Source organism: Lagenorhynchus albirostris, chromosome 15 (genome assembly GCF_949774975.1).
Source record: "Lagenorhynchus albirostris chromosome 15, mLagAlb1.1, whole genome shotgun sequence".
Taxonomy (NCBI): Eukaryota; Metazoa; Chordata; class Mammalia; order Artiodactyla; family Delphinidae; genus Lagenorhynchus; species Lagenorhynchus albirostris.
In genome coordinates, this window is record NC_083109.1 from 1,610,646 (window position 1) to 1,625,579 (window position 14,934).

A 14,934-nucleotide genomic window follows, 5' to 3' on the forward strand; every position below is an offset into this window, starting at 1 on the left:
AAAAATTTTAAAAAAAAAGATTCCTCTGCCTGATACACATGGTCCCCAGGTGTCTTCCCACCATCAGCCAACCCAGTTCCAACCACTTGCTCACAGCAGTCACTCTCTGTGTGCCTCAAAACCCTCTCCCCTGAAAGCCCTTTCCTCTCATGTCATTCAGCAAACTCCTACTCGTACCTCAAAGCCCTATCCAAATGCCCTCTCCTCTGCAAGGCCAACAGACACACTTCTGTGGTGGATAAGCCGCCGGCTGGGGGTCAGACTGACCTGAGGGCCTCTCAGCCCTTCCTTGCTGAGCCCTGCATTGCCCTCCAGCTATAAAACGGGGCAGTGGGGCCTCCTGGCAGGGGTGTTTCCAGGATTGACAGAGGGAGCTGTACCCATCGGGCCCTCAACATTTGATGATACGATGATGATGACAATGATGAGTGTGAGAACCATGAGCTAGGCCAGGTTGCGCTCCCTGGGAGGTTGGGCTCATCACCCCACTTCTCAGATGAGGAGACTGAGGCTCACCGGATGCCCTGACCTGCCCTAGACAAACAAAATAAAGGATATGCTGGACCTTGCTCCAGGTGGCCTCTTTTTGAGACTGGAAACAACACACATATATTCAAAAACTGGCAGTTTGGGGTCCCAAACTCACTTCCTAATGATCCCCAGGGCCTGCTGGTTAACTGGTCAGTGGCCACAGGGCTGGGCAGCTCAGGGTCACACCTGGGAAATGGATGGTAGAAGGATGCCTTCCCTGCCCCACCCAGGACCAAGAGGAAGGCGCCTGGCGGAGAAGTGCTAACTGGCCAAAGGTTGTGTTTCGCTTTTTCCAGGGCTGTTGCCTCAGCCTACAGTGTTCAGTCCTCAGAAAGGGAGGCCAGGCCAGCGCCAACCCTGGGTTGCCCCCAGCAAGGCCTCAGTGGGACGGGGGACAGAGCACAGGCCTGGGGGTCAGGAGGCTGGGGAGGGCTGTACCTCCTTGTGCAGATTTGGGCCCGTTCACTCCTCTGGACTCAGTTTCCCTATCTGTAACACCAAGAGAGGTACCAGCTCGTCTTTCTGTGGATCCAGGCAGGCTGACCCTTCCCAGAAGCAAAATCGCTCCAGGTCCAAGTCTGGAGCTTGGCGACCACTGGAAACACCGCTCTGCAGCTACAGGGGGTCTATGCAGTGAGATTGTAGTGCGTGGAGATCTGGGAGCTGGGGCACCAATGTGAAAAAGACCCTTGCCCCCAAAGCAAGATGTCCCTCCCCAGAGAAGCCTCCTCACCCCCCTGTGGCCCCAAGTTGAGTTGAGAAAGGTGACAGGAGAGAGAGGGAAATGTATTTTCCCTCCATCTCCTCCACCTCCATCTGAAACTGCCCACAGGGGCCAGGATGGGGGCAGGGAGGGAGGTGCTGGTGTTCTCCAGCCAAGGCCAGAGGATTACTCAGCCGATAAGCCCCCAAGAAGGCTCTGGCCAGAGCGGCTCGTTTATCAGAACTGGGCAAAACCAACAGAGGAAAACGCTACAACAGGGCTGGGCAAACACCCTGCCCCCGCCCCACCCCCGCACCCCGTGCAGCCGTCTGCAGGGCCTTTGCTGCTCCTCGTCACAGCAGGGGGACTAGCCAACGGAGCAGACACCGCCAGCTGCGTGACTTATCAGCCCTGTAAGTGGGCAAAGTGTGAACAGCCTTTGAGGAGAAACCAGAAAGGAGCTCAAAGGAGGTTGCTCCGTGGACAAACTCGGGAGGCCCAGCACGTCCTTCCACCTGCACCCAGAAAAGGTACCAGTGGCGGGGGACCCCACTCCTCCCCCACTCCTGCTGAGGCCTGCCTTCCTTGGCCAGGAAAGGCCTCAGTGGGTCTGCTCCTTATTCCATAAGCTTTAAGTGAGCACTGTTTACCTGGCAGACCCACAGAGAAAACAGACAAAAGCAAGATGTGGCCCCTCCTCATAGGGGGAGCCGGGCAGAGGGTGTGACAGAAGTGCAAGTGATAAATGCATGACAGACATGTTGTGTGTGTCATATTGCTTAGTGCAGCATTGCTAAAGAGCATTTGGGGAACATCAGTCCTGTGAAATGCTCCTCAGAAGAGGGCTCGCTGGCCAGTGCCTCTGGACAATGCCGGATGCCGCTCTCCCAGCCCCAGCCCAGTGCTCATCAGCATAGGAAAGGTTAGAAAGTCCTCCCAAATATCTTTGCAAGCCGATTTCACTTTGTTTCACCCTCACTCTTTTTTTTTTTTTTTTTTTTTTTTTTTTTTACGGTGTGCGGGCCTCTCACTGTTGTGGCCTCTCCCGTTGCGGAGCACAGGCTCCGGACGCTCAGGCTCAGTGGCCATGGCGCACGGGCCAAGCCGCTCCACGGCATGTGGGATCTTCCCGGACTGGGGCACGAACCCTTGTCCCCTGCATCGGCAGGCGGACTCTCAACCGCTGCGCCACCAGGGAAGCCCTCACCCTCACTCTTAATCCCAGACAAGGACTGCCTACCAAGCCACAGGATCTTGCTTTCAGAAACCTGAAAGCTCCACATCTTCTGCTCATTCAGTTTAAGGCCCAGAGAGGGGGATCCTGGGTCTGTCCCCACGTGGAAGGAGCTACAGATAGCCCCGAGGGCTCTCCAAGTCATCCCTAAACCTTCCAACTTCGGGATTACCTCTTGGTGGCAAAGCTATAGAGACCCTTCCCCACCAAGAGAGGGTCTATGCGTTTAGCATACCCTGGTTGAGAAAATACCTAAGACCCAAAGTTACAACGAATCAAGCCTCTCTGGAAGGGGTGTGCGGCTTCAGCGGCACAGACGCGGCGGGAGTTGTGCGCACACAGGGCCTTGCGGGCGCCGGGCGCTGTCTCTAGAACCACCCCCGGGCTGTGAGCCTCTGTGACTCTGCTGTCTTCTTAGCACACAGGTATTAGCCCCTTCTTTAAAGATGCTGAGGCTCGGGGACGGACAGGGTCCTGTTCAAACGTATCAGCTAGTCAGTGACGGGTGGCCAGTCTCCCGAGACCAGGTCAAATGAGTCTCCTGAAAACCCTGTGGGAAGTCTGGTCTTTCAGTGTAATAATGTCTGAATCAGGGGTCGGCCGCAAGGAGACCATGCAAGGAACGGGTGAGACAGTAGGGAGAGGTGTGGTCTGTGGCAGCTGGGAGTGCCCCTCGCCTTTTCTAAAGGTGGAATTCTTGCCTGGAGGAAATGCTATGATTTTTTTCAAGAGAAAAGAAATCTGGACTTTTATTTAAACTTTTCCCATTTGTAAAACATGGTGGGCAGCTGTGCATGGCTGCCTGTTTGCAACCTCTGATCTCAATGTTCTCAGACAAGATGGAGTCATGGGCAGCTGGAGGTCCCAGGGACGGGGTGGCTGCTCTGCAGCCCCTGTCTGAACTCCCTGGACCCCTCCACACAGCCCCATCCTGGCGTGAGCTCCTGCATGACCCGTGTGTTTCCTGTGTCTGCCCCACACTGCAAGGCTCGCCACGGTGTCCCCAGGCCTGGCCCATCACAAACTTGACCAAGGCATCAGAACTTGTTCCTCCTTGGCCCAGCCCAGCTCCAGCAGGCTCTAACCGGGAGACAGCGGCCCCCGGAACAAGGGTTGTCCCCCAAGAATGAGTGCGGCCACGTGCCAGGCGCCCCTCCCAGCTCTTTGCCCCAGGCCGGTAGCGTGGACCACCAGGCACCCAGGCCCAGGTCATATGTGGGCCTTGGGCCCCCGGGGCTCTTTTCTGCAGACCCAGGGGAAAGAGGGGTGGGGGGGCTGCTGGGGGTCTCGGCCGCCCCGGCACATCCCCACCATCAGCAAGCTACGGGGTCTCCAGCCCACGAGATGCCAACAGCCCCTTATCTTCTCTCCAAAGGAAGCCAGACGAGGGCAGGGAGATTCTGGGACCTGGGACGCCAGCCCACATCTGCACTGGGAGAGACACGCTGGTTTCCCTCGGAACGATCCAGCTGCAGAGATGTCCCAGCTGCCGCGGCGGCTACACGGGATATCCTTTGCACGTGAGGCACGGGGCTGGCGATCTCTGGATGGGGGTTCAGAGGCAGGCGCAGCCTGGGACGGGACAGAGTCAGGCTGGAGCCAGGCAGCCGCCCTCGGGTCAGCCTGGAGGGGCGTCCACCAAACTGCCGGCCCCCCTCTCCCGACTGAGGCGCCTCGGGACTGAGCTCCGTGCCTTGTCAGGCCCAGAACTGGGTCTCCCCCAGGGGTCGATGGGGCACCTAGACCAGGGAGACCTCCCTCCGGGCTCTGCTGGCCAGGACAGAAGCAGCGACGCCTCTTCCCACCTTGCCGTCCAGGGCTGGGGACTTTCCAACAGTGGTGTCACTTCCTGGCTCCCCTCCTGCCGGCCGGGGCGCCTGGCAGCACTTTCCCTCTCCTGACGACACCCCGCCTCCGCACAGATCAGGAAAGTGGGGCTCAGAAACATGACCTGACAAGGGGTCGTGACCCCACATCCCAGGAGGGACCGGCCAGCCCCCAGTTCCCAGAGCTACCGCTGACCCAGCCCACCCACTGACCGGCATTCAGGGGAGGCAGACCCGGGACCCTCACCCTGAGACACAGCCGCCCCCCTTCCCAAGAGCAGGACCCGAGGCGGGGAGCCCAAGGGACAGGGCTGGGCCTGACCGCCTCCAAGGTGTCATCCAACTCCCAGCTCGAGACTGTGCCCAGCAGTGGCCCCCAAGTACAGCCTCACACAGGCAAGTCTCCTGGGGTGCCCACAGGCAGCAGCTCCTGGCCGGGGCCCCAGCTGCCCTCCCCAGAGGACCTGGGCCCCAGAGGGGAGGTGGCGGCTCCCTCCTGCCTGTGAAACACCCAGGGCACCTGCTTGATCCCCCTACCCCTGCCCACCAAGCCCCTGGACAAGCAGGACATGGTCGGGGGCACTGGACGAGGCCCCTCAACACTGAGGGGCCCGTGGGCTGGCCCCTGCGCCTGGCTACTGGGGAACGCAGGGCCTCCACTGCCAGGAAGGAGGTTTCTGCTGAAGCAGGGCCTGCCTACCGTACATTACGTCCTTCCTCGGCCCCGGAGCCTCCTTTCCCGCCATCGGCTCCCTTTCTGCTCAGGCAGAGCAAACGTGTCCGTCTTTCTGCAAACCCTGAGGGGTCGGCAGTATGCCTGACCCGAAAGCACCCTTGCACGCTCGCTCCCCAAGCATGTTTTCCTGCAGCCATTGGAGCTTCTTCAGCCAAACTCTATAAAATGTGATGTATCTCCCATTGCACTTCTGTTTATCTATTTGTTCACTGTGGAAAATATGGGAAATGCAAAAAACGTAGACGATGAAGATGAAAGGCGCACGTGGTCCCAGCCGGCAATCGTCCTCCGCGACCCAGACTTTTTGACGCTTTCGGAGCCCTTTTATAGGGTCCCTGGATTCTCATCGCGGTCCCCTCCCGCCAGCAGGAGTGGGGCTGACGGCTTTGACACTCCCTGAAGTCTGTACATTGAGCAGACGCGCTTGGGACGCGATAAACTTCTGCTCTTGGCTGGGAGACCCCACCGTCCTGCCAGCAGAGGCAGGCGGGAGGCTGGCTCCTGGGCCGTCCTCCCCCGCGGGCCCCGGGGGGAAGAACCAGGAGGCAGGCCTGGGGCTCCGTGCCCCTCCTCACAGCGCCTGGGGGACCCCCCAGCCCAGGACGGCCGCCTCACGGGGGATGCCCTCAGGAAGACAGTGGAGAAGGGCAGAGGGTGAGGGCCAGGGCAGGCGGCAGGGCAGGAGCAGAGAGAAGCAGTGAGGGAGAGGCTGCGAGGGAGGAGGGACAGAGAAGGAAGAAGGGAAGAAAAGAAAGGGAATTTTTTAAAGATGAGAGCAAAGAGCGCAAATTAGGGAGACAGAATGGAGAGAAGTGGGCGCCAGCACCACCCCAAGCATCACACAAGGCCCCTGCCGCCCGCCCGGGCTGCGCCCACCTATGAGCACCTCCACCTACTGGCCGCAGGTGCCTCCGAAAGCGAGCCTGCCCCCCGATCCTGAGACGGCCCACCTGCCGCAGCCAGGCTGAGTTACACAGACGGTGCCCTGGGCCGGGCCAGCCCCGCAGACCCCCTCCAGCCCCCAGCCCCTGGAGATGAAAGTGAGAAGTGAGTCCCACTCCCACAGTAAATCCCCAGCAGCTGGTCACGGGCCGGGGTCGTCACGCAGCCCCGTGTGCATCCCCAGGTGAGTGTCCCATCTGGGAAACTGGAGGGGCCGAGGCAGCTCACTGAGAGAGGCCCCGGCAGCCCCAAACCCGCGCCTATTGGGCCGAGAAGGGAGATTCTGGAAGCCGCTTTCAGAGGGACAGCTGCAAACTGCAAACTAGAAGAGTGTGCCCCACGGTGGGTTTCTCACGGATCTGTTCCCCCCACCGCCCCCCATGACCTGACTTCAGGCCTGGGCCTGGCCTCCGAGGGGTATCCGGGACTGAGAGCCCTCTCGTGGGGCACAGACCGATCGGGCGGCGCTGGTCCTTCCCTGGGAGCCTGGGCTGCTTCGGCCTCCAAAGGGAGTCACGCACGGGGGGCGCAGGCCTGACAGGCCACAGACCGCCCACTGGCCCACCTCCCGGGCCCAGTGACAGTGGATGGCAGGGCCCCTGTCAACCCCCGGCCCCGTCCCTCGCCCACCCAGACCAGCGAGGAAGGAGGTAACTTACATCCTGCAGGCCGAGGAGGAGGTGGAAGGGGGTGATATGGAGAGAGATCAGTGCCCAAGTGGCACCAGGAACGCTCGGCAGCGCAGGTGGGGAGAGCGGGGCCCCCGCCCCCTTCCCTGGGAGCTCTGGCTCAATCTGTACACCTCACCCCCAGACATGCCTTCCCCCTCAAGGCTGGCGGCAGGAGGAGGTGTCCGAGCCCTCAGTCACTGTCACTCACCAGGTTTGGTGCCCAGGTCTCCTCCACCAATGGCTAAGCAGCAGCTACGGGCTATGGGGGATGATAACTCAGTGGGAAATGAGGACGATCGGCTTTAACACCCACAAGAGCGAGTCCCAGGCTTCCCTGGTGGCGCAGCGGTTGAGAGTCCGCCTGCCGATGCAGGGGACGCGGGTTCGTGCCCCAGTCCGGGAGGATCCCACATGCCGCGGAGCAGCTGGGCCCGTGAGCCATGGCCGCTGAGCCTGCGCGTCCGGAGCCTGTGCTCCGCAGCGGGAGGGGCCACAACGGTGGGGGGCCCGCGCACCGCAAAAAAAAAAAAAAAAAGTGAGTCCCACATGTGGGTTTTTCCAGGCCCCCCCAGCTGACGTCACTTCAGAAACGTGAAGGGAGTGGGGGAGGTAAGGGGAGGACAGGCGAGGTGCTTCTGAGCCGCCCTACATCTTCTGGGTGCTTTATCTCCTGGGGTTTCCCTAAAAGGCCTTCTTCTCTCTGTGAAGATGGAAATATGCACGCATGGGGTGCTTGTGTGGGCACATGAGTGTGCCTGCGTGTGCAAGCGTCTGTGAGTGTGTGCACATGTATGGACCCACGTGTGTGACATACACGTTACTCGTGTGCACTGATGCGCACGTGTGTGTTCCGGCGGGCATGCCAGCATATTCGAGTGCGTGTGTGCCTGGGTGTGCAGGCATTGCACACGCGTTTTCTCATACGTGCCCAGAGCATCTCCAGGAAGACGTAACGGGAACAGGCCACACGGGTGTCTCTGGGGAGGGCACTGGGGACAGAGGACCCCGGAGCGACAAGGCGGGTGGCCGTGGGACCTGGGGACGTGAGGGCTGGCCCGGCTGCGTCCTGGGTCTGGGCGCCATTCACTCAGCCACTTGGCCGTCGTCAGTCGGTGTGCTCCACACCAGCAGAAGTGGCGATCAAAGGTGAAGTCAGCAAGCAACACTGGAAGGAAAGACAGGGAGCGACCAGGGGCTTCCCTGGTGGTCCAGTGGGTAAGACTCTGCGCTCCCAATGCAGGGGCCCGGGTTCGATCCCTGGCCAGGGAACTAGACACCACATGCTGCAACTAAGAGTTCGCATGTCGCAACTAAGGAGCCCACGTACCACAACTAAGGAGCCCACCTGCCGCAGCTAAGACCCAGCAAAACCAAATAACTAGATAAAAGAAAGGGAGCATAGGGCTTCCCTGGTGGCGCAGTGGCTGAGAGTCCGCCTGCCGATGCAAGGGACACGGGTTCGTGCCCCGGTCCGGGAAGATCCCACACGCCACGGAGCGGCTGGGCCCGTGAGCCATGGCTGCTGGGCCTGCGCGTCCAGAGCCTGTGCTCCGCAACGGGAGAGGCCACAGCAGTGGAAGAAAGAAAAGGAAGTGACAACCTCAAATGATCTTTGCTCCCAATCAGGTACAGCTGCAAGGAGGACCTGGAACCGCTGGGCCGGGGCAGCTGGACAAGCAGACGGAGAGTAGGTGAGCGGGTGAGGGGAAGGACATGTCCCAGGGGCCTTCTGAGGTGCTGAGTGATGCCAAGAGCACGTACCCCTCTCGCCCCACTGTCCCCACCTGCCCTGGGACCTTAGCGCCACGTCTGGCCAGCCGACCCGACCAGAGGGCACGCCCTGCAGGTTCAGAGCCTGCCCGGAGAAGGGGACAGCGGCTGGTGGGTACTGGGCACTGCTTGGCAGCCAGGCTCTTCCTCAGGGGGGCAGCAGCCCCTCCCCGGGAACACGGCCCAGATGCCCAGGCCCAGCCCTAAGAGCCCGGCCCTCCCCAGCAGTGGCCTCAGCGGGGCTCTGTACACAGGACAGACACATCACCGGAGCTGAAGGGACACCGTGAGGCCCCGACCATGCACCTCCCATCTGTGTGACCTTGGGGAGGCCAGTTAGTCCCACACTCTGAACCTCCGGGGAAGGGGATTAGAGCTGCCTTCCCCGCAGGAGGCGCAGCTGGGCTCCTGGCAGCCCGCCGAGCTCGCCAGCAAAGGCGCCGTGATTGTGGACGCGGCGCCGCGGCTCCTGTCGTCTGCCGGAACCTCGTGTGAACATGGGAACACGGGGTGCGGCGCCCTGGTACCCAGGAAAGCCCTCAACAGCCATGGGCTGCTGCATGGGGCGTTCCTCCTGGCCACCCTGACCAGCCAGGACCTCCACGTCACCAGTGTGTGTCCCACACGCCCTGCTCATCACCCCACTGTGAGCTGCGAGGGGCAGGCGCAGGGTCGGGCCTGTGCCCTCACCCAGGACGGCCGGCCCTGGGCCCCTGGGGACAGAGTCGCAGACTAATTTTCTGAAACTCCAACCACCTGGGCTACTCCTTCCTTCTACCATGTGGTTTCAGCACACCATGCATTCCCAATGCCCGTCGCGCCGTCCAGCAGGACGTGGGGCGGGGTGGGGGGGTGATAAACACCAGAGGGTATGAGCCCTATGGGGTGGGGGGAGATAAACAATGATCCTGAATCCTGAGCCGCTGGGGGCGAAACTGAGATCCCAGGAAGGACGAGTGAGAAGCCCCCTGCTGTGGGAATGTCACCGGCCAGGGAGCCACAGGGTGGGGGCCGTGGGTGGGCACCACGCGGCAGCCAAGCGCTGCAATTCCACAGCAACATCTGGTTGTCATTCTTATCTTCTCTGGCAAAGTCAGGGACCCACAGTCACGGAGGGCCCAGGACCCTCACGACCTCGTTCAAGGAGGGGCCGGCGGCGGATCTGACGGGGCAGCCGTCCCTCACCGAGGCCGGCATCGGCATCAGGCTGTTTTATTACCCCAGGCCCAGCCTGGTTACCAGGCACCCAGAGTGATGTCACTCGAGGTGAAGTAATTTACAGCTAATAGACGGGAGGGGCTGCCTCAACCAGCCGTCCGTCCATCTGTCCATCCTCACTCGAGCTCAGGCCCGGGGGGGGGGGACAAGCAGACCGAGAGTAGGTGAGGGGAAGGCATCACTCCGCCTCCCCGGTGGTCAGCCGGCCATCTCCCTGTCCCTCTGTCTGCACTGTGGCTCCACGCCCTTCCTCTGCGGGGAGCTCCTAGGCCTGTGACAGGACACTTGCCAACACTGCAGTCGCACGCACGTTCCCGCCAACCAACGGAGGGATGAACACGCTTGAGCGTGACTACGTCTCCCCGAAAACAAACTCGCCTGAGTCCCTCCCCGGAGGACCCCTGTCTACGAGGGGTGTCTGGTGACCTGCCCGCGAGTGCCTGCTGGGAGGGCCTTTGAAACCAGACTCGGTTACATAAAGGATACGGCACCCGTGAACTCTGTTTTCGTTTCCTGCTCCCCTTTCCTCGGCAGCCAGCTCAAGGCCCGGCTGGGTCATCCACAGGGCGGGCTGCTGGTAAGGTCCAGCATCTCCCTTTCACCAAGCCTGGGGGCAGGGTGGGCGATGATGTCCCACCCAATCACACAGACCCTCTAAGGGCTGCAGGACCGAGACCGGGATGTCACAGACCGCGGTGGGGGCAGCGGTCCAAGGAGCGGGCAGGCAGCAGGGCCGAGAAGAGGCCCCGGAGCACAGCAGAGCACGGCCCGAGTGCCCGGAAGTGGGGCTCCAGACTCAGCCTCTGCCAGGCCCTGGCCCCGGTTCTCGCATCTATAAAATGGGTGCGACAGCTCCCAGGAGTCGCCCCAGCTCACCAGACGGCGGTGAGCTTTAAGGAGTTAAAACAGAAGCTCCCGGGCTCAGCCAGGCATGTGAGGGACCCTCGGGAAATACCAAGGGATGATGGTGACAATGACAGTGACAAAAGCAGCCACAGCTCAGGGGCCCCTCCCCCTGGCTGTCGCTGCCGCTCGCCCCAGCTCCAGGCTGTCACCGGCGGAGGGGCAGGTGGGCCGAGGCCGGCCTTGGGCTCTGGAGCTCCGTGGTCCCGGCAGGAGAGGTACACACACCTACGTGTGCACAGTGACTCGTACACCTGCAGGGCGCCACATCCGGGCCCATCCCCCTCAGCCCCTCCCACTTGTATCCCCGGAGGGCACCTACCCCAACCTCCCCCGCCTGGCTGAGTTCTGCAGTTCCGGTTGGTATCAGAGAGGCTCTGGAACCCTCCACCTGGACCCCACCTCATTTCCCCCAGGGGCAGCAGGTCCTGAGGCCACTCCGGGTCACACAGCCCTTCGAGGGTGGAGCCTAGGGGAAGGGGGCCCCCCACCGGGGACAGCAGGCAGGGGGGTGCTTTGAACTGGCTTTTCCGGGCCCAGCACAGAGGGCACACGGGCTTACCCATACACCTGGGGAGGACGCAGACCTCCCTCTGACCTCGCAGCCTGTCCCCACCCCAGGCCTCACCCGACACAGCCAGCCAAGGCCCCTTCTCCAAGCCCCCACTACAGGAAGGGCGGGCCCCAGGGCTGCGGTGACCCAGACAGCCCTGCCCTAAGGGGTTAGTTCCCGGGCACTGCACCCCTCCCTGGGGCTGGACAGACGCTCTACCTCCCAGAGCTCACAGCCCCCAGTGGCCACAGGTCAGCATGTGCACAGCAGGGAGCCTGATGGAGCCTTTCCTGCGAGGGTGCAGTCGCCTCTGGGGCTGCCCTGAGGCATCCAAGGAGAGGGCTGGGTCCCTCTTGGGAGCTGGTCCAGAAGCCCCGACCCTTCCTTATCCCCCGGATGAGGTCTGTTTTTTTCCAGCCATACCTGCATCTGAGTTAGGGGTTCCCAAGCTCGGGGGCTGGGAGGAGGCAGCCGCTGGGTAAATGACACCCCGAGCCCAACTGTGAGAGCCTGCCCCCAGCCACCAGGGCCCTGGCCGCCACTCTCCCCAAGGCCCCCGCAGGCAGCCCCTCACAGGCCTCGAATCATGGATCTCAGCTCTGCCTGGTCACCAGGGAGTTAACAAGCCAACCCTCTTATCTCCCCGGGGCTGGGGTAGGGTCCCCACCTCACAGACACATCCCCCCGGGCAGCCCTGGCCAGGTGTCAAGAGAGGGAAGCCTGGGGGAGACGAGCGGGGGTCACCCACGGTTGACCTCTAGGGCAGAGATTCCCTCTTCCCGTGCCTCTCTCACCCATCCCAGTAGCCCTGCTCTCAGGGCCCCCACCTGGCTGCAGTTGAGCTCCTGGGGCCCCAGCCCTCTGCTCGCCTCACTTGGCCTCCCCTCAGCATCTGCCCAGTGCCCGCTGAGTGCCCATCCCACTAACTGCTCCCCAAGCCAGTGTGAGGGACAGGCACTAGTGTCACCCCCACTTTACAGATGAACGGAGATACAGAGAGAAAAGTAGCTCACCCCAGCTCACACAGCTTGAGATGGCAAAGCAGAGCCCGGAGGAGGTTGGACTGCTTCGAGTTCATGCTCTGAGCTGCTTCCCCAGAGCTTCCCACGAGGCTCAGGGTCTGGTGGGGAGACAGGGCAGGAACACACAACCACAAAACATGATGAGGTAGGAGGGAAGGGAGAGAGAGCAACTTATCAGGAAGGCCACAGACAGGAGGGGCCTTGCAAGCTGGGCATTGAGGGATGTGTAGGAGTTCAGCAAGTAGAGAAGAGGGCAAAGGAAGGGTCCTCCAAGTTGGGGAGCAGTACGGGCCAAGGCCTAGGGGAGAGGCAGCTTGCAGCTGGATGGGCTGGCAGGGACTGTGAGGTCCTGGTGGACTGGGACAGCAGGCTCCCTCCCGGGGGGCCCAGCGGGCCTGGCAGGGGCAGTTGCACAGAAGGAGAAAAACAGGTCCTTTAGCATTAGAAGGTGACTTGGGGGGTGAGGGAGGCTGGGCAAGGTGCAGGTGGGTGGGGAGGGAACTTGGCTTTGTAGTTTCAGCTCAGATGCCTCTCTTTTTGGTTCAGGTAGCAGGGATCGTGAAGGGGTCCAGATGCTGTCACAGACAACCAGTGCCCCTCCCACACTGTCACTGTACCCCAAGGCTGGCAAGCATCAGCAGGGTGTCCAGCCTGCTGGGATGGGGAAATACCACCAGCAGCCTCTGTCTTGACTGCTCCAGGGCCGTGAGCTCACATCCCACCTGGGGAGACTCACCAAGCGACAGCACAGCCCTGCACACCGAGACTCACCAAGCGACAGCACAGCCCTGCACACCCAGCAGACGGCCCTTCATCTGGTCCAGCCTGGGAGGAGCCTTCAAAGAGCAAATCTCCTTCCGGAGAGACCAGGGATTTGGGGGCAGCTTCTGCCACCCAAGCCCCACCTCAGGAAATAGTCTCAGCCTTTTAATTATTTTTAAAAAAAATACACGTCCATTTTAGCGATTTGTTAATACGGAAAAAGTGACCAGAGGTTGCCTCCTTATGTATATTTTGCATTCTTAGCTTGGTTTAATTACCTCGTTTACTAGCTGTGTGACCTTGGGCAGGTTAGCTAACTTCTCTGTGCCTTGTTTCCCCATTTGTAACAGGAATAATAACAACACCCTGTACCTCATACGACTGGTGTGAGAAGCAAACGGAAACATCACAGGGCAAGGCACAGCACCCACCTGACGCTGGGTCTCCTATTCAGGACTTTGCCGGATTAATGCCAAGCGAAAAACGCAAGTCCCTCCCCCTCCCCTCCCCCACAGCCCCAACAGGGCCCCAGGTTTGCTGTGGATCTTCCATGTTTCCTTGGATCTTTTTTTTTTTTGAGTGGAGGGGCCCCCATCGAGCTGAGACTCCCCTTTACACTTCTCCTCACCCCTGGTGCTGGCGGGGCATCTTCCGGTGTCGTTCAAACCCTCCGTACCCCGGGCTCTGAGGACCGCGGAGGCAGTGCGGGTTCTATCGACTTCGCGATGCCGCGGCCTCGGCGCCGGTTCTGCGGACGGACCTCGCTGGTGAGACCGCAGTCTTGAGCGCGCGGGAGCCCGAGGCACAGCCAGGTTCCGGGACCCTGAGCTCTCGGGGACCTCTCTCTGCTCTCCTGGGGCCCCGCCCACTACGAAAGAGAGAAAGCCGAGATCCACGGGCGGGGTCTGCAGGGGGTAGGGCGGGGAGGGGCCGCTTCGACCCCCGAGGGGAGAACATGGGGAGCAGGTAACCATGGGAGACCATCGCGGCAGCGTGGACCCGGGGCTCTGATGGCGGGGGAGGGCCTGGGAGCAGTGGGTAAAGGGGATACTTAAGACTCCTACGCCCTCTCCCAATGGCACACTGCCAAGACTTGTGAAGAGTCCAGAGCCCTCCTGGAAACTTCCGCGGGGTCCCCAGCCCAGGGTGAGAGTGGGGGCCTTGCCTGCCACACTCCAGGGGCCCTGGGTGGCCCGATGTGCACCCCGAGTTACAGTCTGGTGCCGGAGCACATGGAGAGGAGCGAGTGCCAGGCCTCCCCACCCCTCCGCAAGGCGAAAGTGCCCTGGCACTCGTGGAGTCGCCCTGGCCCCAGTCGGCGTCCCTGGACCTACGAGAAGGGACTCCAGGGACGGCCTATTTCTGCCAACGAAAAACAATCATTGCCCCAAGCACAGCAGACAAGGTTCCTCTGGTGAGCCCTGCTCCCACCCAGCCTGGGCGCCCAGCGCCTGCTCTTCTGTGGGGAGGCTTGGGTCATCAGTCAGCGAAGCTGCTCAGGTGGCCCGTCTCACCAAGGCCCGTCTCACCAGCGGGCCCACCCAGGGAGTGCCAGGAGCCACCTCCAGACCCACCCATCCCACATTTCTGGTGCCTGGAGGAGACTCTGGGAATCCCCCAAAGCGAAAGGCCCACCTAGGGGTGGAGGCGAGAAGCTGGGCCGGGACCTTGTGGAAAGGAAGTGCGTCCAGATGGAGGCTGCCCACCCAACCTGGCCCCCCCAGCTGGGAATGAGTGCGGCAGCTGCCCTGCTCGGTAAGAAACTGAGGAAACCGTGGGACTCCCCCTGGACCTCGCGGGGGCAGTGGCCATGGTACAGCGGTTTGAGTTCAGGGAAACAAGCCAAGCAGTCCCTTTGGAAGCAGGACCCCTGCTCTGGGCCCCAGACCAGGGGCGCACTGGGGGGTCTTTACCGCTGTGTCCGTGATGGCGAGGCCACGTTCACGGACTCATCCACAGACGGCACCACACACTACGCCAGCCTTAGCGGAAGCCTGGAACTGGCGGAGGGAGGGCCGTGGATTTGCGAAAACCCCAAACAAATTTAGAGAAGTCTCCGCGCT